The sequence below is a fragment of the Muntiacus reevesi genome, chromosome 18 (genome assembly GCF_963930625.1).
Source record: "Muntiacus reevesi chromosome 18, mMunRee1.1, whole genome shotgun sequence".
Classification (NCBI taxonomy): Eukaryota; Metazoa; Chordata; class Mammalia; order Artiodactyla; family Cervidae; genus Muntiacus; species Muntiacus reevesi.
Window position 1 is genome coordinate 27,451,078 of NC_089266.1, and position 20,034 is coordinate 27,471,111.

The 20,034-nt window shown below is 54.8% G+C and overlaps 1 long non-coding RNA gene across 1 annotated transcript; it reads right to left on the reverse strand.

The window, feature by feature from the left end:
• Window positions 1-8,471: 8,471 nt before the first annotated feature.
• LOC136150027 (uncharacterized) lies at window positions 8,472-16,988 on the reverse strand. The gene is made up of 3 exons (XR_010659736.1): window positions 16,719-16,988; window positions 16,346-16,449; window positions 8,472-15,534 (listed from the first exon to the last, which is right to left on the reverse strand). It is a non-coding gene; the product is annotated as an uncharacterized lncRNA (long non-coding RNA).
• Between the last annotated feature and the right edge of the window lie 3,046 nt (window positions 16,989-20,034).

Here is a 20,034-nt window from a genome sequence, read left to right on the forward strand (position 1 = left end):
CACATGCTCTCATTCTGGAAATTCTTTTCCAGCCCAGGCATGAACCACAGCAGGAGCTAGTTATTCTGGAGACAATAAACCATCTCCTTAGAAAAGGGAGAGAAACCTGTGGCTGAGCTCAGCAGACCAGTCAGATCACATCCTCTTGTGCAGAAACCACAGCGAGGGCAGTGGGACCAGTAGGAGGGGACAGAGGGCGGAGGGAGGCAGCATCAGGGAGGGGAGGGAGCAGGGCTTGCCTGTGAGTCCAGACTTGCCAACCTCTGCCAAGCAGGCCCAGAGCTTTCCGTGAGCCACTCCCTACACCCACTTTGCGGATGCGAAGTCTGAGGTGCACACAGGTCCAGAGAGTCAGCAGGACCAGGGTCGGGACCTGGACCCATCAGCAGCCCACACAGCCAGGAATTGCAAAACCCCAGGGGGAGCATGAACCACCGTGAGAGCTGCTCTGACGCTGCTCCAGTCCCTCTGGGGAGAAAGCTGGCCATCTCAGTTGACCCTCTAAGAAGTTTGTGACCTAGAAAACTTTGTTTGTGACCTAGAAAATTTTAAGAACCCCTGACTCACACATTGGGATGCTTCCCAGAACTGGAAACGAGGGACTCCAAGAGCCAGGCATGGGGGTGGATGGGGGTGGGCACACACTCCCCCGGGGCCGAGAGGCCCTGGATTGACTGCCTGGGCCCTTCTGGCACACCACAGGTCGGGACAGGACATTCGGAGCGAAAAGAGAGACTCTCCAGAGATCCTATCTCTAGTCTAACACTGTTGTTTCACAAATAAGTTCTGAGTCACCTGTGGTCCTTCAGCTGGTGGGCAGCTGCCCTCACCTTGGGAGTCCAACCTCTCCTATGTGACTCCCGGGTGGAAGATGGAGCTCAGTCCCCGCAAGGAGCCTCCAAGGCAACAGAGCGACCAGAAGCCGTCAGCCAGGGGCCAGATGATATGGCTTGGGTTGTATTTCTTTTTTTAAGTTGTGTATGTGTTAATTGCTCAGCTGTGTCTGACCTGTTGCGACCCTATGGACTGTAACACGCCAGGCTCCTCTCTCCATGGAAGAATACTAGAGTGGGTTGCCAGGCCCTCCTCCAGGGGATCTACCCCAGCTAGGGATGCAACCTGGGTCTCATTATGTCTCCTAGTGGGTTCTTTACCACTAGTGCCACCAGGAAAGCCTGAAGACCCAGGCCAGGAGGGCTGAAAGAAGACACGGGTGGCTGTGAGTGTAGACAGGGTCACGAGCAGGTGGGGCAGGAGACAGAGTTGAGCACCGACAGCCTCCACCTGCTCCAACCTCAGCTTATTACTGTCCTCAGACCACTAGCCCAAGGTCCTGCTATGACAGTGACCCCTGCACCTGGCTCCCCTGGGTGACTATACACATCTCCGGGGTAACTGGCCACCTTCCTCAGCCTCATCAGTGCCCTGTGCAGGTCCCGGTCAGTGCCTGGGGAAATCTGCCAGGAGGATAAATAGGTGTTCAGATCAAGCAACCAAGCTGTCAAGGATTAGATAAGGCTGAAGGATCTGTGTTCCTGCTTTAACCCCGAACTCCTGGGATGGGTAGGGCAGCCCCCCTGGGGGTGCCTTCCATATGGCAAGGGGTATACTTCAGGAGCCAAACACCACCAATAAGAAAATAGGTCTTCCAGGCTCTCCTGAGAGGTGAAGCAACTTCTTGAAAACTTGGAGGGCTTCCTGGAGGAGGCAAGCCCACTCTGCCTGGAACCCAGAAACCAAGTGTATTTCCTTTCCATCAGGGGCTCCCCGCCCCTGGCTCCCAGGCCGCAGGAAGTGGAAACGGGCAGCCAGCCCAGCTTGGGGACACTGCTTAATTCATCAGGTTTCACTGCTTTCCTGAGCACTGTGCCCTCCAGCTGAATATTCAGGCTGGCTCCCGGCTTAGCTGCGTCTGCGTCTGTGCAGCTCTATTTTTACAGCCGTGGGGATGACTGACGAAAACATTTTAAAAGACACACAAAAAATTAAAAATGTAAAAGCCGGGTGCCGGCTGTTTTGTTCAGAAAGCGGGATAACACCTGCATTCTGTCTCACTGAACGGCACCCTATGTTTTGCCCCCCAGCCCCACCCAAGGGCCCAACCCACTTCACCCCTCACCCCTTTGTGTCCCCACCAAGCCCCTTCCCTCTGTGCCTTGGTTTCTGCCTTGTGAAAAAGAGATGTTTGGGTGAGAGGATTCCCACTCCACTTGGGTGATTCAAGAACTATTCCCTGCACGGGTGGAGGGAGGCAGGGTCAAGACCCTGGTTCCAGTCCTGCAACCACTGATTCCCGCTCCCTCGCCGTGGCCCAGAGCCCATGCCTCCCTCCGCGGGGCTGACACCAGCCACTCTGGCTGACTGGCACTTCTGAGCATCCTTCCCAGGTCAGGGGACTTTCCCATGGGGAAGATGGAAGTGTGCTTCCCTGAGCCCCTGGCTGCCAGGCTCCTGCGCCTGGTCTGAGTTTGACCAGACAGACAACCCACAGGACATGCTGCGGGAGCTGTGGGCATGGCCACCAGGGTCCAGAGGGACCAGTGCTTATGTCCATTGTAAGCCTTCATGTCTTTTTTGTTTCTTCATTTCCAAAATGAGGTTAACAGTGTTTGTCCCTCTAGATTCAGCATCCACCCGGTCCACTGTTGTAATCCTGGACATGGGCCCTTCCTGGGCCTCTGGCTTCCGTGGGAGGATCCGTCAGAGAGCAAGGGAGGGAGGGAGCAGCTGGGGGTCTCTTCCTAGCCCCCTCCTCTCCTCAAGCCATGAGTCTCACCGAGCGGCAGCCCTGGGGGCTCTGAGAGGCAGTGTAATAGCAACTGTCCTTGGAGCCCAGGAGAGCACTGTTTGTATATCCTGGCTGCAGAGGATGAAACCAGAGCACTGCTGACGATGCCCTTGGCACGCCCTTGGCCGGCCTTGCTTTCACTCCCGTTGTTTTCCTCTGGTATCACACTGTCATCTTGTTTCTCAAGTGATGATTTTCTTGTCCACTTCTGCTAACAGAGTGGGTCTGAAATGCACAGGCCGTTCTCAGCTGTCTCCCCAGCACAAAGTCAGCGAGAGTACTTGATGAGTTCATGGTCCCTAATGGGCCACAGCCCTGCCAGGCGCCAGGAGGAGAGGCAGGAGTGCCTACAGGCCTCCTTGTGCAGTTGTTCAGGTTGCACATTGCAAGACTTGCCTGGCCGGTGAAACAGGGGGAACTGAGATCAGCCTGAGTGTTCCCACCAAGCTGCACTTGGGAGAAAGAGGTGTCTTCTCTGAAGCACCCAAAGGGGCTGCATGAATGAGTGTGTCTCTACCCCAAGGCCTGATTTTTATTTATTTACACAGAAGACTCCATCCTCCCGCCTGTGTTCCGCCTCCCAGCCCCGGGCACCTCCCTTTTCATTATGTCCTCTTTGCCTTCCAGGAAGCCAGCAGCTCCCCTGCAGAGTGTTGTGGCCTGAGAGAGGCCTGCAGGGACCAGCGGGGATCTGAGCTCAGAGACGCTGAGCTTCCAGATAAAGGCGGGGTCGGGCCACTGGAAGCAAGTGGTCAGGCCTGGAGAAACCAGTCATGGACGGCTGCAAGAATAATGACCCTGGCCACAAAGTGGACTCAGAGTGGCCTGAGAGGCAATTAGCACAGACCCCTTCCCCCACAGCCCATTAAACTTAGGGCGGCTTAAACCAAACCCCATCCTAAATAGCTCTATTCAGAGTCTGCTTAATATAAATTGTTCTATAAAGAGGAAAAACTCCCAACAATCCAGGCAAGAGAGCAACTCCTGGTGGGAGCTGTTAACAGGTGGGCTGGAGAGACGTCCTTAGGGTCATTGAGCTGCTGGGCAGGTGGAGCCCAGAGGTGTCAGGCCCAGCTCAGCCCATTCTGGCTTGCTCTGTCCCAGGGCCCCCACCACCCCCACTCCCTTTAATGTCTGGAACCCAGAGGGGCTGCATGTGGGGGGAACCGCCTGTCCACCTCTGCCCAGGGCCATCAGACCTGGGCAGGACTGGACCCCTCAGTGTGAGGCCCTAGTGGTGTCCCAGCACGAGGGGCATTGCACTCAGCTCTCCCCCTCCCCGAGGAGGAGAAAGTCCTGAAGACAGGGCTCCCTCTGGGCAGCACCCAAGTGTCTCCTGGCTGCACGCAGAAAGCCCAGCTGGGACTCCAGACAGCTGGTGGGGAGTGGGGCCCCGTGTGGGAAATGGTGAAGGTCCCACCTCCATGTGTAGCCGGGCTGAGACCACTGGTGCCCAAGGCCTCAGGTGCTCAGCTTCCCCTTCCTGGGGCAGGTGGGGCCCGTCTCAGACCCCAGAGCGGCAGCTGTCGGGTGGGGCCCCTGGAGCAGCAGCAGCAGCATCACCTGGAAAGGTGTTAGGAATGCTCACGCTTCCCTGATGGCTCAGCTGGTAAAGAATCCACCTGCAATGAGAGAGACCTGGGTTCAATCCCTGGGTTGGGAAGAGCCCCTGGAGAAGGGAGAGGCTACCCACTCCAGTATTCTGGCCTGGAGAATTCCATGGGCTGTATAGTCTATGGGATCACAAAAGTCAGACACGACTGAGCGACTTTCACTTTTCGGGCTTAGCCGCAGACCCTGGAACCAGAAACTTGGCAGCGGACCTAGCCCTCCAGGGGTTTCTGGTGAGCTCTCACATTTGAGATTCCTGTAGAATTATCGCTGCTGTCCATGATTTTCAACCTTGAACCTGACCAGGACTCACCTGTGGAGCCACTGAAACGTAGCTGCTGATGCAGCCCAGGGAGGCCCAAGACTGCATTTCCAGCGAGGCCCTGATGCTGCTGGCCGCTGACCTGTGCTGAGCAGTGGGGGTGCAGGCACATTGATCAGGTGCTTGCTGTTTGCCAGCAAGGCTCTGTGCCAAGACTGTGCCCAGATCGCCTCACTTCATCTTCCTGGAAATGCTGAGAGACAGATATTATTCTTAGCATTTCCACTTTGTGATAGCTTTATAAAGAAATAGTTCACAAGCCATACAATTCACCCATTTAAAGTGTGCAGATCAACAGCTTTTGGTCCATTCATAGAGTCGTACAGTCATCAGCATGATCAATTTTAGAACATGTTCACCACCCTCAAAGGGAACCAGCTCCTCTTCACCACCCCTCTCCTGGCCTTTGTCTGGAAGCACAATTACCTATTCTGGACACTTCACGTAGATGGAATTGTACACGTGTGGCCCGTGGTGACTGGCTTTTTCCTGAGCATAATCCAGTCTCATCCACTTTGCAGCATGGTCAGTGCTCCATTCCTTCTGTGGCTGAGTAACATCCCACTGTTGCATGGACCATGGTTTGTTTGTCCAACACCTGCTGATGGACACATGGGTTGCTTCCATTTTTTGGATATTGTGACTAGCACTGCACTGAACATCCGTGAACAAGTGCTTCCATTTTACAGATGAGGACACTGAGGCTGAGGGCCAGGCAACCTGGGCGAGGTCACTGCCCCGTCCAGGGTGCCCTTCGTTTCCTGGCCACCCATCCCAGAGGCCAGCAGAGCTTGTTTCTGGAGGAGGAGCAGGGCCTTGAGGTGGGAGCTCCTGAGTCTTCATCTTGACCCAGCTCCTCCCTGGGGAACCTTGGGCTCTCACTTAAGTCTGAGCCTTGGGAGACAGAAGAAGATTCTGTTAAGAATTGTGTATCTGGGAAGGAACCTGGGAAAATATTCTCGGTGGGGACAGTGGATGAGGTCTCAGCAAGTGTCTGCTAGACACAGTGCCCAGATCAGGGGTCAGAGGGGCCAAGGGCACTGGCTGGGGCCCTTGTTGGGGGGTGTGGCATGGGGAGTGGGGAGGGCAGGATGCTTCGGGCAGTGCACAACCCATTCAGCTGTCCGTGGCGGCCCTGGGGGTGGGCGGCTTTAAGGGACACAGACTGAGATCAGCTCTGGTGTGACTGTGGGGCTGGGGGCATCGTGGAAAGGCCCAGAGACTGGCAGTGGCTCCTCGTCATGTTCACGGGTGCCCGGCAAAACCACAGTCAACATCCCCACTTCTGAGGGTGGGGCCCACATGCTCAGCCCGTGGGGCCACCGAGATGGGGAGCCTTTGGTCTGTGCCCTGGGCTAGGACCAGACATGGTGGAGGAGCCCAAAGTCAGGAGCAAGCCCGGTCCTCGATGCACCAACATGGAACACGTGGGCTCTTTTTTAAATTGGAGGATAATTGCTTTACAATGTTGTTCTGTTTTCTGAGGTACTACAGCATGAATCAGCCATGAGTATACATGTGTACCCTCCCTCTTGAACCTCCCTCCCACCTCCCATTTCATCCCACTCCTCTAGGTTATCACAGAGCACCGAGTTGAGCTTCCTGACACACCAGCGTGAGAGCGACTGACGACCGGGTCTAGCTGGTCTGCCCACCTTTGACGATGTCTCTGAAGCAGCTGGGAAAGTGGCCCGAGTGGCCAGAATAGGAACAAACCATCCAAACCGAGGTTCTAAAAATATGCCTGGGAAAATGGACTTCCTGTGTCCACACAGAGCAGCAGGTGGACAGGGCAGCCCGGGAGTTGTCTGCAGCCCCCGACCTGCTCTGCCTGCCGCTGAGTGGCTGGTACGAGCCTTCGTCAGCACACCCACCACCGCCTCCTCCCACTCTCTGTGCCCAGAGGGCGAGGTGCCTGCTGCTGCCTTCCAGTTACCATCGCGCACCCAGGGTAGGGGGGAGGTGGGTGGGCAGAGGAGAAGGCCAGCCAGCACGCTGACTGCGGGAGAAGCCACCTGCTCCGTGGGCAGGGAAGTTAAAGGACCCACAGAGCCAGGAGGGGTGAGGGCAGGTGCCTCCCCCACTCACCCCCGCGGCCCAGGCTCTGCCCCTGCCCTGCCCCCTGCCTGCTCAGACGACCACCCTCCACCACGATGCTCTAACTGCCTGTGGGTCAGACCAGCAGGAGGAAGGAGCGTGGGGGCCCCTTGGCAGGCCAGGGTCTGATGTCTCTTTCCAGGCTCCAGGGTCTGCCCGCCTCCTTGCCCTGCAACCTTGGGGTGGCGACAGCCTCCACTCTGCCAGCCCTGGGCACTGGTTTCCTCCGACAGTGCTCAGACCACATCATACCCCACCCCACCAGTTACCTGCTGCGCATGAGCTCCATCTCCTGCCAGACCCCGGCCGTGGTCCCAGAGGAGTACGGGGCTTTAAGGCCAGCTACCCAAGGAGAGTGGCCACCTCTGGGTGGCTGGGCTCTGTCAGGCCAGCCTGCGTCAGGCCCATGGTCTTCCAGAGGGTGACCATGACCCCAGATGAGACCACAACTCAGGCTGGGGCTGCAGGGTGTCTGGCATGGCCCGTGCCTGGGACTGACTCTCCTGATGACCTGGGCAGTGGGCACCATCCTCATTTTATAGACAAGGGGACTGATGGTCCAGGAGGTGTGAACTGGCTCAGGCCTGAACACCCAACAGGCTCGGAGCCCACCTCCCCCTCCTAGCCCTGAACACCCTGGCTGTTGCCCCAGATGTTGCCCCTGGGAAGCCCAGAGTGAGAGGGAGCCCCTAGCACATGTCCATGAACGGTGTGGGGGTTTGGGGGCCTCAGTCTCCTGTCCAGAAAAGGGGCAGAGCCCCTCCTGGGGTTGTGGCGAAGCTGAAATGGACATGACAGACATGGACGTGACAGCCTTCATAGACCCTTCCCGTCCTCCCACCTCCCTCCTGCTCCTGCTTGTGTTAAGGACGCCCAAGTCTGTGGAAAGGAGCCTGGTAACCACTATGTCAAAGTCACTCAGAGATGCCAGAAGCTACAACGCTGGAGGCCAGGCGAGTGTGGCTGGGTCACCCCTCTACCTGTATGACAGCCGAGGCAGCAGGACTGGGGTGTTTGTTATGTTCTGAACATTTCTCCAGCACGGGAGGGGGGTGTGGATTAGGAACCAGGAGTCCTGGGTTCTGGAAAGACAAAAGAGGGCAATGCAGGGGACAGGTGGGGACCCCTGAAGACACTAGACTCCCGTCTGGCCCTCCCCCAACTGGGGTTCTCCCAGGAAGATGCTCCCAAGGCTCCCCGGAGTCAGACGGGAGGATGACCAGGCAGGGTGCCCCCTCTTGGGTCTTCAAGGGACAACCTGCTTCCCAGTGACCTTGGACGATGCTGTCCCCTCTCTGGGCTGCTTCCTACCCTGTCCGGGGGCATGAACGGGTGGAGACTGGATGGTGTATACCCTCCCCACTCTGGACTGCCTCTTCACACAGAATTTTCCAAGGAACCTCACAGACAGGAGGGAAGTGGAGAGGCCGCTGGCGGCGCAGAAGGTGGAAGGAGCCATGACTGAGGAAATGTCTCCAGCCCCTCCCGGACTGGGCTGGTGTGAAGCACCTGCCCGTCCCAGTGATGTAACTCTGGCCATGTCAGGGGAGCTTTCACGTCCAGCTAGCTCAGAGCTTGCCTCATCCCACGCTTGTCTGCTGATCTTTGGCGTCCATCCGCAGGGACAAGCTGTGCTGAGGTAGGGGTTGGAGGAGGGATGATGGGGCTCAGGCGCTGTTGCCAAACGCATCTTGGGGCAGGAGAGAAGAAGCAAGACACGCAGACCTGAGTCCACTCCCCATGGTGGAGGGCCTTTACTGAGACTTGCCGGGCTTGGGTTCTGATGCAAGAATGCCCACAGGACACACCCACCTGCCCTCCCCCGCCCATCTCTGCAGGAGTGAAGGGAAGTAACCATGCCAGGGAAACTAGGATCCTCTGAGGACCGGAGGGCCTGTGTGCAGAGGGCACGGAGTTGAGTAATTCAGACACACTGTCAAAAAAGTGCAGGGATGTGGGAGAAGGCAAGGGTGGGATGTTCAGAGAGAATAGCATTGAAACAAGTATACTATCAAGGGTGAGACAGATCACCAGCCCAGGTTGGATGCATGAGACAAGTGCTCGAGGCTGGTGCACTGGGAAGACCCAGACGGAGCGGATGGAAAGGGAGGCGGGAGGGGGGATCGGGATGGGGAACACATGTAAATCCATGGCTGATTCATGTCAATGTATGGCAAAAACCACTACAATATTGTAAAGTAATTAGCTTCCAACTAATAAAAATAATGAAAAAAAAAGAAAGCACAGGGACACTGACTCAGCTTCACCCCGACTCCCTGTCAGACTTTGTGCAAATCCACCTCCCAAGACCCAGTCTCCTCATCTGTAAAATGGGCTCATTCACCTGACTCACAGGGTTCAGCGAGGCTGAAGAGTTGTCTGTGCATCTCCAGGTGCATGTCTGCCACATGAAAAGTGTACTCAGGTCTCCTGGGGTCATTCCACAACCAGGGCTGAGCAGGCCTTGGGTTCCCCATCCGTGCCCTGGGGGGCAGGCTTCCTGACCCCAGTGTGCGCCTGTCAGAGTTTCTGGGACCAAGAATATGTGATTGAACCTGGCAAAGGGGACTTTGCAGGTGTGACCAAGGCGAGGCCCTTGGGATGGGGTGAGTAGCCCGGCGATTCAGATGGGCCCAGCGCCTTCACAAAGGCCCTGTACCAGAGAGGCAGGAGGGTCAGGGTGGCGGGAGAGGTGAGGACAGGAGCAGAGGTCAGAGGGCTCTGAGGATGAAGGAGGGGCCGAGAGTCAAGGAATGCTGGGAAAAGGCAGGAAACAGATCCCCCCACTACCCAGGGCTGTGGCGGGCTCTGGCAAGAGCACAGATCTGCCCTCATGTTGGGCTCTGAGCTCCAGAACTGAGTGGAGACGCTTTTGTTGTCTTAAGCCAGTTAAGCACCAGGTCCGCTGGGCCCTGTGTGTGTTTGTTCTGCCCCATCTTGGTGGCCTTGGCTGCAGTCTCCTCCGGCTCTTCCAACCTGGAAAGCCTCCTCAGTCCTTCTCTCTCATGATCTTTACTTTTCAAAGAGCACTCACCAGGTGTTTTGTAAACCATTGCTCAACTTGGGTTTGTCTGATGCTTTCTAAGGATTGGATGGGGGCTGTGTATTATCGAAAAAATGGCAAAAAAATGTCAGGAGGGACAGGACACTGCATGCCATTCCCGGGGATCCCAACCTCGTCCACTAGTGACCCTGGTGTCCTCCAGGTCTCTCTGTTATAGAATTATTGTTTTTTCCTCTGTAACTAATAAATATTTGGGGAGAAATAACTTGCGACCATGCGGCTCTTGCTTCTCCTTAAACTTTCTCCCACTGATTTTAGCGTACAGGGTGGCCCTTGCCTGTAGCAGCAAAGTCTGCTGCTCTCCTGTGACCTGCTGTCTCCCTCATGCCTCCATGTTTCTTTTTCTTTTTGAAATTTTATTTATTTGTTTTATTTCCTTTGGGCTGTGCTGGGTCTTTGTTGCTGAAGGGACTTTTCTCTAGTTATGGCAAGTGGGGGCTACTCTCTATTTGTGTTGCTTGGGCTTCTCATTTCTGTGGCTGCTCTTGCCGCAGAGCACAGGCTCTGGGCTTTGGGCTCAGAGCCCAGGCTGTGGGCTCAGTAGTTGCAGGATATGAGCTCAGTAGTTGTGGCTCCCGGGCTCTGTGGTGCAGGGGATTAGTTGCTCCATAGCATGTGGGATCTTCCTGGACCAGGGATTGAACGCATGGCTCCTGCGTTGGCAGGTGGATTCTTTACCACTGAGCCACCAGGGAAGCTCCAAATCTAGTACTACTCTTCATCTTGATTTGTTCCTCAAATCTCAAAGCCAGTGTGGCTGGAGGCTCTGTGTTGATGTCTGTTTGCAAGAAGGTCGACCAATCAAGCCCCAGTCTGTCTGTTCATTCATTGGTTCATTGGTTCATTCCTTGGCTCACTCATTCAGTCATTCGTTCATTCGACAAGAATCACTAGGCCTCTGCCCTGTGCCGGCACTGCTGGAGGCCCAGCAGCAAAGGAAACAGGGGAGATTGGAACCTGTTCTAATGAGGGCTGGTAGAGTGAGGGCTTGCATTTATTCCAGGCAGCTGCTGAGGGTCTAGGGTTTTTTTGTTTTTGAAACCAAAGTAGGCTAAGTGAGTCTTCCACACAAAAACTCTCTATGGGGGCCATGTTTCAGGATAATTGAAGGCAGTCTTATTTAAAGCAAGATGACTCCTCACCTGTTTACATGACCCCGTAGCACATTTCTGTCTTCCTCCCTTTCAGCAGAAGCAGTATTGCTAGAACCCTGGCCTTCAGAGTCACCTCGCTGGGCAACTTGCAGGCTAGCGTCCTGGGATCCCCTGGGTGCTGGGGTGCCGTAGGGGCAGAGGTTCAAGAGCTAGAGGCTCTCAGCCTCACTTCTGCACAAGAGCGGCCCCTCTGCTACCCATGTTATGAACTGGGCTTCCAGCCAGCGTTTTATTGGAAGAACTGTTTCTGGTGCTAAAAACCAGAGGCGGTTGCCTCTTGTCTTCCTTTCTGAGGAAAGGAAGTGGCATGGCTAAGAATCCAGACCTGGTGGATCCCAGCCCTGCACCTTGTGACTTCAGGGTCCTCTGTAGCTCAGTTCCATCATCTGTAAAATGGGTGACAGGTGCAATTTCCCCTTTAGTGGGGCTTTCGTGAGGACTGTATTGCAAATTCCATGACCGGCAGAAGCACACTCCTGATTTAAATTTCTAAGTTAAAAAAATGACAAGGGACCAATCTTCTTAAAAACACTCAAATACTACAAAAGGACCCAAACGTATCTAGAAAATTCCCAGTCTCACTTCCAAGGGGAACTACAGTTAACACAGCTTAGCGTATGTTCTTCCAGACTGTGTTCTATGCCATTGCAAACTTATACAGTCAGGCTAAGAAATGCTTTGTACAAGTGTGGAATTTCACTATACTTCCTGCCTTGCAATTTGCCACCCACAAGGGGCGAGTTTCCTCGCCAGGAACTCTGCAGATTTCCCAGAGGTTGTGGCATTTGAGCAAAGGTGACGTGCACAGAGGAGGGGTGCCACCCATCTGGGGGTATGACACTCCAGGAAGGGGGATAGTAAGTGCAAAGGCCCTGAGGCAGCAAGCCTGGCTTGTTCTAGAAAAGAGCCAGGGGGCCAGTGTGGATTGCCACATAGCCCTTAGAAAGGTGCGTCACCAAATGAGGAAACTGGCCCTGAGAGGGAACCCAGAGTGCCCCAAGGCTTGTGCGGCAGCTTGAATGTGACAGGCGGCTATTCCTCCTCCTCCTGACCTGTCCAGTGAAAGTCAGGGCTACTTGGAGGGGACATGCTGGGAGCCTGAGGACAGGTGTGATCCAGGTCGCAGTCCCTGCCCCAGAGCCTTGGTCTCCTAGAAACTCAGGGCTCCTGCTCTTCCCATTGCTCAGCCTGATGTGGCTGAAGCGTGACAAACATTTCCAAGGGCAAGCATGAAGCAGTCTCCTCCACTCCCGGGGGTTGAGGGGGGCACGGGGGTCTCACAGTCCGTTATGCAGAGACTTGCACCCCCTCCCCTCTGGGTGGGGCCAGGAGTGCCCCGCGTGGGATGTGAAGAAGCCTGTCAGACTAGTTGGGCTGCACGGGGGTGACCTGGGCAGAAGGGGTGGAGGCCTGAGGATGGGGTAGGGGCTCGTCTCAGATCTGTTCTCGCAGAGCTGGACACGGGCAGGGGGTGTCCTCATGCCGCCAGCACCCCTATACAGACATCAGCCCTCTCCCGGGGGCACCACCCTCTGACCTCTGACTCTGCAGGTCTGGACGTGTCGGTTCTTTCTCCCTGCTCTTCCCCAGGCCCAAGCAGTAGCGAGACACAGTCTTCTGCCCACCCCAGCGGCTGCTGTGGGCAGCGTCCCCACGTGGGGCTGCTGTGAGCACAGTTGCTGGGCCCCTGGCGCCCTGTTAGGCATGTCCTGCGGAGACCGAGTCCTGCTTCGTTTCTGCGAGCGGTGGCACCGGGCCCAGGAAGGGTTCTCTCAGGTGCACGGTCAGAAAGCACAGGCCTCCCCATCCACATGGCCCCATGAGCTCGCCTCCCAGAGGCACTGGGGCGACGGGCCGGGCCGCAGATCTGGGCCCAGACTGACTCCCGCAGCTCTGCTCAGGAGGTGCGGGGCTCCTGCTCCCTCCCTCATCTCTCTGGAGGTCAGCTTTGGCCAGATGCCCCCTCACCCACATCTCCACTTCTCAAATTCCACGTGTCCAAAGAGAAACTTGCTGCCTGCCTCCCAGGCCACGTCTTCCTCCGTTTTCCATCTCAGTGACCTTGAGGAGGGGCTGATGTCAATTGCCTCCCTAACAAGGCAAAGATGCCCCATGGCCACCCCCACCCCCAGTCCTGAGGATGAGGTCATACCTGAGTCCTCCACCCGCAACCAGAGGGCCCCTTCCAAAACCCAAGTCTATTCTCCTCTGCCTGAGATTCTGTGCTAAAGGCCTGGCTCACCTCAGCCTGTGAAAACAAACAGATGGCCATGTGCAGGCAGTACGCAGGACCAGTGCCCTGTACCATCTCCGAAGTTGGATAAAGAAAGAAGGGTGAACCTGGATGCAGCCACAGCCCAGGACCCCAGTTTATGGAGAGCACAAGGGACCCAACACATGCATGGGCCTGGCAAAACTCAGGCCACGCCACCTGGCGAGCTGTTTGCTCCGTCTCCATCTATGGGAGCTCCGTTAAGTGATGTACAGTCTAATGTAACTGAGGTACAGTCTAATCACCATGGGAGTCCCAATAACTGATGTACAGTCTAATGTGACTGATGTACAGTCTAATGTGTCTGATGTACAGTCTAATGTAACTGATGTACAGTCTAATCATCATGGGAATCCCAGTAACTGATGTACAGTCTAATGTGATGGATATACAGAACAATGTAACTGATGTATAGTCCAAAGTAGCTGATGTACATTCCAATGTGGCTGATATATGGTCTAATGTGTCTGATGTACAGTCTAATGTAACTGATGTACAGTCCAATATAACTGATATACAGTTCAACATGACTGATATACAGTCTAATGTAATTGATGTACAGTCTAATCACCATGGGAGTCCCAATAACTGATGTACAGTCTAACATTATACTGTACCATAGAGACCATATATGGTCTAACGTGTCTGATGTACAGTCTAATGTAACTGATGCACAGTCCAATGCGACTGATGCACAGTCCAATGTGACTGATGCACAGTCCAATGTAGCTGATGTACAGTCCAATGTGACTGATGCACAGTCTAATCACCTCAAGCAGTGCTTGGCATACAGTGATCGTGCCTGTGCTCAGTTGCCCAGTCATGCCCAACTCTTTGGGACCCCATGGACTGTAGCCCACCAGGCTCCTCTGTCCATGGGGATTCTCCAAGCAAGAGTACTGGAGTGGGTTGCCTTGCCCTCCTCCAGGGGATATGACACAAAAACATAATTAGAAAAGAAGATTGATCCTGTTGACATTTAATTGGGTTCAAGGAGAAGCCTAGGTCCCCCTGCTGGCATGAGGACTACCTAACACTGAGGCGGCCCTAATGGGACTTTGGCGGGAATGGGCAAGACCTCACGGCAGATGCCTGGTTCAGGGCTGCTGGTGCTTTGACTGGCATCACCACCCGGGCCTGAGAGGTGATGAATTCTTAGCTTTCGGCTCAAAGCCCTGCAGAAAGGGACTAGCCCGGCTTACTCTGCCTCTGGAAGGACCAGGACAATCTGCCCCCAGCGCCCACTGGTAGCCATGTATACTCTCTGGCTTTCATCTGTAGAGGCAAAATAAACAAGTTTGGGGAAAACAAACAGGGAAGCCCGGGGCGGGGCGAGTGCTGACGCTTGATTCACTGCTCGGCAGGAGGCCACTTGGAACCAAAACCCTCACCCAGCACTTTCCTTGCCCGGCCCTGAAATCACAAACAACCCCTTGGCCAGAGTCCTACCAGGCTTCTGATGAGCACAGCCTGCTCTTCTGACACAGACTACACGATTAGACATGCACAGGTGCCTGGGACCTGCCTGGCCGGGTGCTGGACACTTGGCTCCCCAAGAATCCCAACCAGGCTTTCTCAGGACAACGAGTCTTGGGCGGTGAGGGTGATGGTGGCCAAGAGCAGCGAGAGAACACTGTGTTTTGGTGTCGAGCCCTTTGCCAGGGCCAGAGCACCAGGCAGAGAGAGAGAAGAAGAATGTCAAGGATGTTTCAGGCCAAGGAACTGAGCGAAACACCACAGTGGTGGTGCTGAATCACTCCAGAAGCTGGTGACTTTGGGAAAGTGACTAACCCTGGGGCTTGGGTCTGGTCACCTGTAACACTAGGCTAATAATAGAAACCGCCTCCCCTGGCTTGGCGACTGAATGAGATACTGGAGGTAAAGCATTTGGCCTGATGCCCAGCGTGGAGTTCAGGACTCATTCAATTCTCACTGTCATTAAAAGAACAAGCTTTGCGTGTTTTAGACCATCTGAGGAGCCGTTTTTAAATGTTGGTTGGTAACATCCGTGCAGAAGCTGGCCGTGAAAACAGGAAGCACAGACTCTGAGGGCAGCTGGGACTGGAGACCTATTCTGGGCGGGGCCAGCTTGCTGCAGAGCATTTGGCACAAACTGTAGTCTGTCCGCCCCTTCTCATTTCTGTCCGCTTCTTCGCTTGGGTGGTGAAGGAAGGGCTGTTTTAGAGGCTGCAGAGAGGAACGTGGGAATCCTTGGTCCTTGTCAGGCTGTAATAAAGACATGAAATCTGCTGCATTTGCTCGTTTTTGCTGCAAACCCCATTATTTTCTAGTTGTGATGATGGAATATCACCTCACGTGAACTTAAGCAGAAGTAAACATTGGAGATCCCCAGGTGGTGATGGTGGTAAAGAACCCTGCCAGTGCAGGAGATGTAAGAGTTGCAAGAAATGTGGGTTTGAGCCCTGGGTTGGGAAGATCCCTGGGGGAGGAACTGGTAACCCGCTCCAGTGTTTCTTGCCTGGGAAATGCCATGGACAGAGGAACCTGGTGGGCTATAGTCCATAGGGTCACAGAGTCAGATACAACTCTAGTGACTTAGCACAAACAAGCAATCCTCTCAAAAAGGGATTTACTGCCCCACATCATAGGAGAGAACAAAGATGGACCTCAACAGCTTCAGGCACAGCTAGATCCAGGTGCTCAAGTCTCCATGTGCTCTGGCTCTCCAAGCCTCCTGTTCACAGCTCAACTTGCACTTCCTAATGAATCTCCCTCACCCTCCTACACCCCTGCCATCACTGGGGAGCCCACACTGGCCTCACAAAAAGCCCCAAGAGGACACATCCCCCATCCTGTGGCAGCACCTATGTGTCCTTCTCTTCCTGGATGGTCCAAATGTTCTCACCCACTATGAGCACTGCCGGGAAACTCTAAAGTGCTCCATCTCCCTTCTCTCTCATCGCTGAACCTCAATCTTCAAAAGAAATGCCAAAAAAAAAAAAAAAGAAATGCCACACAATTTAGTACTTGCTCAGGGTACTAGCCAGGACCCTGCAAGACAGAAACATCAGCTCACACTGGTCTTGTGGCCACTGGCTTCAAGCTCCACAGTGTCCATAGGACTCCCTTCATCTCTGGTTCCTTCCTGGAGCTTGGCTGTGAGCAGGGCAGCTCCCGAGCCTGGTGGGTGGTGGGCGGGGAGAGGAAACAGAGCTGTGAGGAGACTCATTTGAAAAGAGTAATAGTCCATTTCTATCCCCACACTCGCATCCGTCTCTGCTTGCCTACCTTCTCTGATGGGGAGCTTACCACTTTCAGGTGTGACTCCCTCTATGGACTTGGTCTCCTGTCGGTGTGTGTTTCCCACTGGGCCAGTCCGGCCTCATATCAGGATAACTAACCACCACCCGCGTCCTCTCCCCCCTTCCCTCCTTCTGCATGGAACTCACCGGAGGACGGGCTGGACGCACAGGATCATTGTCCAGGGAGCCACAGAGCGCTGAGTTGATCTCAAAGGGACAGTCCTGCCATCTCATTTCCCGGCCCCAAATAGCTACTTCCTCGCTGGAGGAGACAGGGTACTGGGGAGCAGGAAAGGGCCGAGGTAAGCTATCCACAGATGCCTGGTTTCCAGGCCTTCCTGGAAGGTTGCTGTTGATATCAGTCAAGCAGTAGGCAGGCCCTTCTGGGGCCCAGTATAAACAGAGAGATGGGGAAGGTCAATGCTGGGGCGGCGAACCATGAATAAGCATCCCGTCCACGGAGCGTGACCTTCTCCCAGAGGAATTCGCCTTGTTTGCAGATCATATCGATGCCCAGCCCTCCCATCTCACGTCAGATTGAGGGGAGAGACGGCCGCACACAGGGAGGGTCAAGTTAAAATGTGTCCAAGGTTTTTTAATTGTTTCCCTCTCGTGCTTGCGTGAGCGACTTTGAGCTCAAAAATACACTGGGCACAGTTATGAGGTGTCTTGGGGCCTGGTCAGTCCAGGGGGGAACACGTCTGCACTGACTATGGGGCTGCCATTTGCTGAACGAGGGGAGGGTGGTGTCATCACTGAGCCTGGTTCAGCTCACCCTTCTCCCGGCTCCTCCTGGGCCCAGGGGGTGGACGGAAGCAGGAGCCTCCTTCCTGGGACCCCCGCACCACTGGCCCCCATGCCACCCGCCGGGAAGGACACATGCACTGGCCACAGGCCGAGATGCTCACCTCACACAGAGGAGGAAGCATGTGGTTTTCTGGAGCCACGTCCGATCTCCAGCCTCTTCCCGCTCTCCTTGCTGTCCCTGTGTCTGTCACCTTGCTGCACTCAGGCTGGTGGGAGGGAGGGGCACCCTGTGGGCCCCACAGGTGGGCGAGGGGGCAGTGGGCAGGCTGGGTCTGGCCTGAGTAGAGGACTGTGGACTCATCAGAGGGCAGGAAAGAGGGGATGAGTGGGAAGAGCCCACATTTTCCGGGGGAGCTGTGGGTTCCGCTGGAATTCCTGATGGTGCCACCATAGCCTTGCTCCTGGGCCTGGGGTGGGGGCTTCTGGACCAGGTTCTTGGAAGGTGACAGAGCCTGCCGGCATGCACCGTCCTGGATGAGGGCTAGGTGGGTGGTAGGGTGGGGGGGACCTGGTGTTTCTCATGCTCACCAGAGGCTTGCTTCTCATTGTGGACCTTGGACCAGCAGAGGCCTGGGAGCTCCTTAGAAGTGCACACAGGTCAGGCCCTACCCCAGGCCCACTAGTTGGAATCTGCATTTTACATAACTTTAAATGACCACTCCCCCACCCTCAAACTGTTGTATTTTATCCGTGGAGAAGGAGAAGCAGGGATTGAGAATCAGGGCCCATGCTCAGCCGAGGCCATTTGGGGCTGATGTTTTTACCCAAATCTGGAGTCCAGAGCTGGGTCAAAGCATGCTTTTGGGTTCAGAACACTTAAACAGTGCAGGCTCCAGATAGAAACACACTTTGAACAAACGTGGCAGCGGGTCCCCAAGGTGTGCCTCATCACCGAGCCTTGGATGGCGACTTTACTTGGAAATGAGGTTTTTGCAGATGACAAGGGATCTCAAGGTGTGAGCCCACAGATTCCCCGGGTGGCTCCTAAACGCACTGATGTGTGCAGGTCAGAGACAGCAGAGGCACAGACGCACACACCAGGCAGAGGACAGCAACCACAGCTGCCAGGGGCTCTCAGAGGGCACGCTGCCCTGGGACCACCTTGATTTCAGACAGGGAATAAATCTGGGTCCTTGGAAGCCCCCAGTGTGTAGTCATTTGTTGTGGCAACCGCAGGAAGCTGTGGCCACGCAAGCGCCTTCCCAGACAGAGAAGGAAAAACAGCCAAGAGTGATCCAAGAAGAAGCAGTAACCTGGCTTGTCCCCAGTTTCAGTGATCTCAGCTCTGTTCCTCCTCGTTTCCTTGTTTCTCTTCCTAAAATTTTTTTAATATTTATTTTTTATTTTTTTATCCAGCTGTACCTGGTCTTGGTTGTGGCACGTGGGAACTAGTTCCCTGACCAGGGATAGAATCTGGGCCCCCTGAACTGAGAGCACAGAGTCCCAGCCACTGGACCACCAGGGCAGCCCCCTCTTTGTTTTGTTTTTTTTTTTCTCTCTCTTTTTTTTTTTCTTTGTTTTTTTTTAATGCTCCTTGAAGCCAAAATACAGTCCAGACTGCAGGCACTGGTCCTGCATGGTCGGCTGGTCACCAGACCGTCGCAAACAGCTGGGCATTCAAACGCATTATGTGGTTTGCTCCTCTCCATCTTATTTGGAGATTGTTTACAGCGATCATGATGCAGTGGACTGAGTCAGATTTTAACTGCTTACATGCCCCTCAAAAGCGGACTTTTTAAACAAAGCCTTTGGCCGAGTCTGCTCAGCCTCAAGGACTGTATTTCAGTTGCTCTAAAGCCAGGGTGGCAGCCCTGAGTTTGGACAGAAACTTTTCAGGCTCTGGGGCTGTTAGAGCATTTCAACACTTCCCTCTAAAAAGTTTCCAGGATTCAAATACAAAGATTCAGGGCAGTAGTTTCCAACCTCGACTCACCTTGGAGATACTTGGGAAGCTTAAAAAGTAACAGCGGCAGTGTTTGGGCCTCCCACCAGATCAGACTCTCTAGAGGAACCTGGGCAACCACCTGCCTTGTAGAGAAGAGCCACCTCAAGGGGCTCCACGAAAGTCTCCCGTGTCGACATCCTTTCCATGCGTTTTTATTTTACGGTGCAGCCATGTTATTGGCTGCACCAGGTCTTAGTTGCAGCATTCAGGACCAAGTTCTCCGACCAGGGGTTGAAGCTGGGTACCTGCATTGGGAGCGTAAAGTCTTAGCCACTGGACCATGAAAGACGTCCCTCAGTATCCTCTTTGGAAATGACTTTCTGCTTAAATTAGCAGCTAATCAACTCTCTGTTGCCCACAGTAAGCACCTGGATCGATGCAGGGTATAGACCATGGTAACCCCCATTTCATAGAGTAGGAACCTCAGGCTCAGAGAGGTGTGGCCCCTTGCCCAAGGTCATACCTCTTGGTAAAGCCTTTGGCAGTGAACAATCGCTCCCTTGATGATGCTGGAGCAGCTGGGGAGGGAAGGGGTTCGTGGTGTCAGCTGGTGCCCAGAACCCCTCACACAACTGGTGGGCTCTGCCGACCACTGCAGAGGGGGCAAGCTGACCTCAAAAGGACTCCTGGGCACAGGAGACTTTCCAAGTACAGGGGTGTATGCCCAGAGTGTGCCTGTACCCCGCTCACTGTCGAGGAGCCCTGGGTCAG